The sequence below is a fragment of the Sphaeramia orbicularis genome, chromosome 2 (genome assembly GCF_902148855.1).
Source record: "Sphaeramia orbicularis chromosome 2, fSphaOr1.1, whole genome shotgun sequence".
Taxonomy (NCBI): Eukaryota; Metazoa; Chordata; class Actinopteri; order Kurtiformes; family Apogonidae; genus Sphaeramia; species Sphaeramia orbicularis.
Window position 1 is genome coordinate 12951332 of NC_043958.1, and position 6920 is coordinate 12958251.

A 6920-nucleotide genomic window follows, 5' to 3' on the forward strand; every position below is an offset into this window, starting at 1 on the left:
TAAATGAACATCCACATGCTTTTGCCATTGTACATGATTAGTCTGTGTTGTTATGTGTTCTGTTCCGACTGTAAGAGAGTATGAAACACATTTGTCGTTATGGTCAGTCTTAGGACACGCTCTGCTGTTTTTATGTCAGATTTTGAGTATTTATCAAGATGATTGCGTTCGACTTTTTCTGAAATCTGTGTCTGGCAACAATAGAGAAAAAGCCTACTGCGTTGAGGCTTTTCATGTTCTATTTTTAAGCATTATGATGTGGGTCAACATGTCATTTTTAACTTATCCAGTCCAAACTTGACGCTATATTTGGGATATAACAATACCTCTCAAGGTCAGTCAGCTGTAAATGCTCAAAAGGAGAGCAGGGGAACACACAGGGCCATTGTATTGTTACCCTCGGATTCTGTTTAGCTGTGATTAGTATTAATGTAGCTGTTTTGTCTGTGTTGACCTCATATTAACACTATGTGCTATTTAAATGCATGGTTGAAGCCACTTAAGGCCATGTTTTTGGAAAGACATTGGCCACGTTTCAGTAAAAATAATAAAATCCCACCTGAATTATGACAAATTTCTTTGCTCATGTTTAAATTGTTATGCAGAAAGTTGTGCATGAAGGGGACAGTGCTGCAATAAAACGACTGGTTTTGAATAGTTCGTCGAACCTATAGAGTGTCTTCAGCGCAGCATTGGAACAAGCACATTTTTAATATGCATGAAAATAAACTTTGAAGGAGGGAGTATAAGGGAAGTTGAAGTGCTGTAAATGTGTAGGTGCTGCTGTCTCAGGGCCAGTGGATGGTGACTTGCTGCTCTCAAACCTGCCTGTCAGACGCACTCAAACCAAGTCACACACATGCAGAAAAAACACGCACAAAGTCACCCGCACACCGAACCACTGTAGACACTCTTGACCCTGCACTGAACTGACACAAGCTTTAGTTTGTCGACCGGTCAAGCAGTTTTTCTCCATAATCACCGTGACTAAGGGACTAAAAACAGTAAATACAGAGAGGGGACGTGAGGTAGAATAAGACTGAAGAAAAGATGAGTGTGGTGACCTGAACTGAAAGATGACACAAGACAGAAAGGGAATAAAAAGCAGCATAAATGAATAGATACTCCAAGGAAGAAGGAGTACTCTGCATGTTGAGTTTGTTTGGGAAAGGCGCAGACAGGCAGCATACGACGTCACGATGATTATGCAGCGTCTATTGTCCAGTGGCTCGCTAATTATTGCAGCACACAGCGCTCTGCTCTTCAAAAACCATTATGGAGCTTGGATAAGAAGTCTGACCTCTTTCTGTCTGTCTGGAGGGAGGATTCGAAGAAATAGAGGGGGGCGGTCGGAGGGGAGAAGAGAAGAGAGGATTCAGTGTTTTGTAGTTTTCATTTATAAAAAATTAGATATAAGAAGAGTAGAAGCAAAGACTTGACTAAACATTTTCCATTTTGTTGTTTTAAATGACGTATTTTTTACCATTGTTTAATTCCTCTGTCAACTCATTTGTTGAACATTCAAGACAGACATTAACTAACTATATCCTTTTACAGGAGGAGTTATTATAATGCACGTGATATTCAGTCGTTTAAGTTTGGATGTGTTAATGTAAATGTGGAGTGTTTTTCAAACAGTTGTAGCCCTGCTGATCCCTTTCACACGCACAAATATTTCTTCATTAAAGCACCACTCAGGAGCCTCTGCACCTGACAACCAAATGGTTTCACAATGCAATTAATTAGATTAGTCCACTAATGCATCCATTTGACGTATCATTTTTACCTCCTCACATAATAATAGGGACAAGAAGGGGCGCGGCTGTTAGAGGGGCGGTGTCTGTTTGCTCTTCATTTATGATAATTATCTTTTGTGTCTCGTGTGGGGCCATCCTAATTTGGATTTTGCTCAATGGCAAGTGCCACACTGTAGTCACGCACTTTAGGATTACAACTACTGCTGTAATCTATTACTGCGAAAATAATCACTTTAGTTTGATTCTTCTGAAGTAGCCCTTCAAAAGATTTTCTGATTGCATATTTATTTTTGCTGTGTGATGCTCAGTAAAAAGAATAAGATGGGTTTTTTTTGCATATTTTAATGTTGGTAGCCCAGTCTCAGCAGGAAATTTACTGACTGTTTTCGCTCCTACCCTCACGCAAAAGGTACCACAACCTGAAATGCAAAACTGCTAGGTTCAGGAACAGTTTCTTTCCCACCGCCATCCATCTTTTAAACAAAGGACTGTAAATAAGGGGATGTGCATTTAGCTTGGGATGATTGTGCAATAACTTTTTACTTATTTGTGCAATAAGTACCAATTTATTCTCTCGTTTTATATTTATTTTATTCACTCACTGCACTACCTCACCAGTATTTTATAACTTATTTTATCTCAGGTGGGTTTTTTTTTTAAGCTATATGTGTTTTTATTATTGACCCTGTATCGTCATTTCATTCTGCAGTGCATCTTTGATGTAATTTGTTTGAATGACAATAAAGTGATCTGATTCTGAAAATGACAATACTTCATACTTACAATTAATTGTTTAAGTTTAAGGGGGGTTTAAAAAGAACTGTCAAATAGTTTAGTGATGCATTTACAGGATTTAGTGCACCTTAGAGATCAATTTGTCACTGTAGTAAAACCGTTATTTTGTGCATTTTAACATTCTCTGTGGTATTTCTTCTACTGCCAGAAGGGGGCACTTATCCATTTTCTATGATCAGCAAATCTGCAAACAATAATATGTCCTTTTGGGAGTACAGTTTGTGAGACATTTGATTAATTCTGTTTGATATATGTGAAGCTGGTAAATAGATCCATGAAAGGTGGACCTTTAGGATGAAATTAAGGAAAACACGTGGCTCAGCTCTGACGTTGAAGGGGTAAACTAACGAAGCACATGAATTGTCGGTTGTTTGTGGTTTGTTAATACTGTGGAACTCGAGGAAGAGTGGACCATTCACTTTGGTGGCGGTTTGTGCTCTCTGAGTGCCCTTCTAGTTCCAAATAACAGAGGAGCTGTTCTTTCTCACAGCAAGGTCTTTGTCCAGCACATTTTCCTCACTCTTTTTCAACAGCCTTCATGCTAGTTAATCTTGCAGTCTGCCCCAAATTGGCACCATTTAATCTGAATATCCGACCACTGCCCGAATGGCCGAATGGTGTGAATGCATGGTCCGGGCAGTAAAATTTCCCTCTGATAAGTCAGATGTAAGCATGGTGCTGAATTTTGACTGCATTAAGCATGTAAATGAAATGATTTTTCTTATTCATTGTTTTCCAGGCAGTCTTCTGCAGTGACTTCATCATGCATATTCATAGTGCAATGATGATGAAAATGCAACAGTAATACTTAGCAGCTTTCAACTGGACTCTATGTAAGAGTTGGCGTTACCAATATTAGCAGTTTACTTTGCATACTTTCCCATCCTTGAGAGACCGACCATTTATGTCTGCTCATGACTGAAACTAGCCAGGCATGATAACATCAGCACACAAATTTTAAAAGTGAGAATTTTAGTAAGTATTGCCTCTCCTGCAGCCATCACAAACACATAGTCACACCATAAAGCAGTCCATTTAGACCAGTGTCACTACTACATATTGTTCTCTCCCAAGGCTAATGCAGTGTGTGTGATTGAGAAAGAGAGGGGAGAGGAGCAGCGACAAAGAGGGAGGAGGGATAATAGTATTGTTGGTAATGGATGTGAAGGGCTTAAAATTGGATGTTATTAGGACTACAAGGCTTTACTACATACTTTACATGGACACAGTGGAGTAGAAAGACAGGGCAGTGGAAGCTGGGGTTGAAAGTCTGTCAGATTTTAGAATTAGGGTGGGAATTTCACTTTTTCTTCTCAGAGGCCACTGAATATGCATCTTTAAAAACTTGCAATGTCCACAACAGCCTTAGGTCACATCCATGCTAATATGCGTCCGTCCACATTTTCCACACTAACAATCTGTATCCTCATGAATGTTTTAAGAAATGATCTCCAAAGTGTTTCGACAGGTCTGAAGTGCATATGAAATGACCATTAACCCATAAAGACCCAAACAGCCACTGGCAAATACAAGCATCTGCTGACCTAAAATGTTTAGTAACGTCTGAACCACTGAACCTATCAATATGCTGAAATAATTGGTGTAAAATGCAGTTTGTCATCTTTTCATTGTCATTAGATAGGATGTTCAGAGGCTCCGTAGTGAACATGGAAACACTATCATCTGCTACAACATTGATTCACCAGTAAAACCCATGGAGTTGGATCAATAACAGTGGATGGAGACACTTGGTTTATGTTCAGTTAATGATATATTTGACTGAAAAAAGTGACTTTTTCTTCACCTTTCCCTGTTTTGATAGAATAACCTTTGAATTTACTCAAAGTTTTCATTAAGACCTAAATTAGATATAAGAAAACATATGAATTAGAGTGAAAAATACAAAATACAATGGATAGTATCCTACTATAATGGACGTTTCTGTGTCCGGCGCATCTGTGTCCGATTGATGTCCGATGTTGCACCACGGGAGGGCGCTATCGTACAGTGGCACCATAGGTATAATGCCGCTAGTTATAAAAAATGGTAATAAATCACTTAAAGGTTAAAGGGAGGGAAAATGGAGACACTTGGTTTATGTTCAGTTCATCTTTGCTGAGAAAGTCACTTTTTCTCGAGCTTTCTCTGTTTTTGATATAATAACCCTCAACTTTAATCTGAGCTTTTATGAATGTCTAAACGATCAGTAAATTAAATATAGGAAAATACCTGATTTTGACTGAAAAAATAGGCAATAAATGGCGATCAATCATTTAAGAAAAGTTAAATTTTGAGGAAAAAAATATTTTGTAACTGCCTTAAAAGTAGTACTGTGTCTTTATGGGTTAAAAATACTGGATATACAGGGGTAAACAAGAAGGAGGCAGTTATGGAACATAACATATGAAGACTGAAGAGCAAATAACAGCGGTGAAGAATATGAGGGATTTCTTTTCCCGGACAGACGATGAGATTCAATTTTTAATCAAAGTAGCACTGGACTATAAGGCATCCACACCGGTAGAAAATACAGAGTTGCAGCAAACTAAATACAATGATGTATTGGTGGAGGAATGGGAGAGTGAATCATCCCTGTAGTAATTGATAAGAACTGATGAGGCAGGTTTAATAGGTGTAAACACAGCGAAAGTTGTGTGTTTTAAAATAAGAATGAAATAGTGTGGTCAGGGTAACAGTATGAAACAGCCCTGCACTGACCTCTGTACTTTCACTATATTAAAGGTTTTCAACAGTGTTTGGCAATTAAAGAGAAATCCATAGTTTCATGTCAGAAAAAAGCAACACAGACATATACTACATCACATCATCTGCCGCTGCGACTTTTATTAATGTGTCCAAACACAACAGGCTGGTTTCGAATGATTTTAGTCATTAAATATCTTAGATGGGATTACAGGATATCATACAGCTGTTGCATTTTGGCTTAACCTTACGCAGTTAGGTCAGAGAAAAAAAGAAAAAAAAACAGTTTTTGTGATGGAACATTATGACACTCGTCCTGTTTTCATTCACTGGTTTCTCCCTATCAGTGTCTTGTTCATACGACTGCACATTCTCACAGCAGGTATCTGAGCAGATGTCATTTTAATGCCCTTTAAAAATCAATCAATATTTTCATCTACAGCTGAGGCTAGGCTGTTTTTGTTACTATCACAAGAAAATACATACTGTTTATTTAAATGTATTACGCATATAGGTTTATACTTAAAATTATCCCTTTTTAGTGAAGTTGGCAAAAATTAAATCGGACTTGAATCCTACTTGTGATCGTTGTGAAGCTGAGCTGGCCACACTGTATCATATGTTCTGGTTTTGTCCAAAACTGAAAAACTTTTGGCAGTCTATATTTAAATTTCTTTGTGATGTAACAGGGTCTCATATTGAACCTGAGGCATCAATTGCAATATTTGGCATTACATCACATTCTTTTCATTTTAACCAAAAATCTAAAAATCTAATTGCCTTCACCACTCTTATAGCTCGTAGACTAATACTACTTAAATGGAAAAATAAACAACCTCCAACATTTAAATCTTGGTTTCTGGGTCTTTTACATCATTTAACATTGGAAAAAATCAGATATTCAATAAGAGGATGTGCCAATAAGTTTTGCAGTACCTGGCAACCTGTTCTGAATCACATAAAAGAGGTAGGTCCCTCACTTATTCCAGAGGAGTCTTATTAATATGAGTCTATCACTAATATCTGACTTCCTTATTTTTATTTTTTTTTAAATTATTTATTATTATTGTTAATTATCAGCTTTTTTATGGTGCAACAGGGTGGGAATGTTCATGGGTTTGGGTATAAAAACAAAACAAAAAAAAAGATGACGATTATGTTTTTCTGGATGACTCAATGTCCAATAAAAACAAAAAAAAAATTTTTTTTTTTCTTTTTTTCTTTTTTTTTTTTTTTTACAGTGTATTGATTTGTTGGACATGTATTAAAAAAAAAGACTATTTTGTTCCAGTAAAAGCTAAATGTTGGTCATTCTCATCCCCAGCATCTCTCTGAAACATCTGTTTTTACACCTAGTAGTCCTGTGCTTCACAGTTTTATGGTGAACATCAGCTAATATAGGTATGACAGATGCAAATCTTTGACATGAGAAAAGCTAGTGTAACTATCTGCATTCATCCATGCCCTTAGAGTGAGGTTTTTTCAGGCCTGCTTCATATTGCCTTTGCTTTTTGTCAGAGCGACTATGTGGGTGATTGTGGCTGTTTTTATTGTAATGTTCAGCTAAAGTAGTGCCTTGAAGCGAAGGTGAGAAGTTATATCCTTTAAGCCTTTGAGATCAAGAATGTTATCCTGTAATTTTACTGACTGCACTATGAGCTGGAT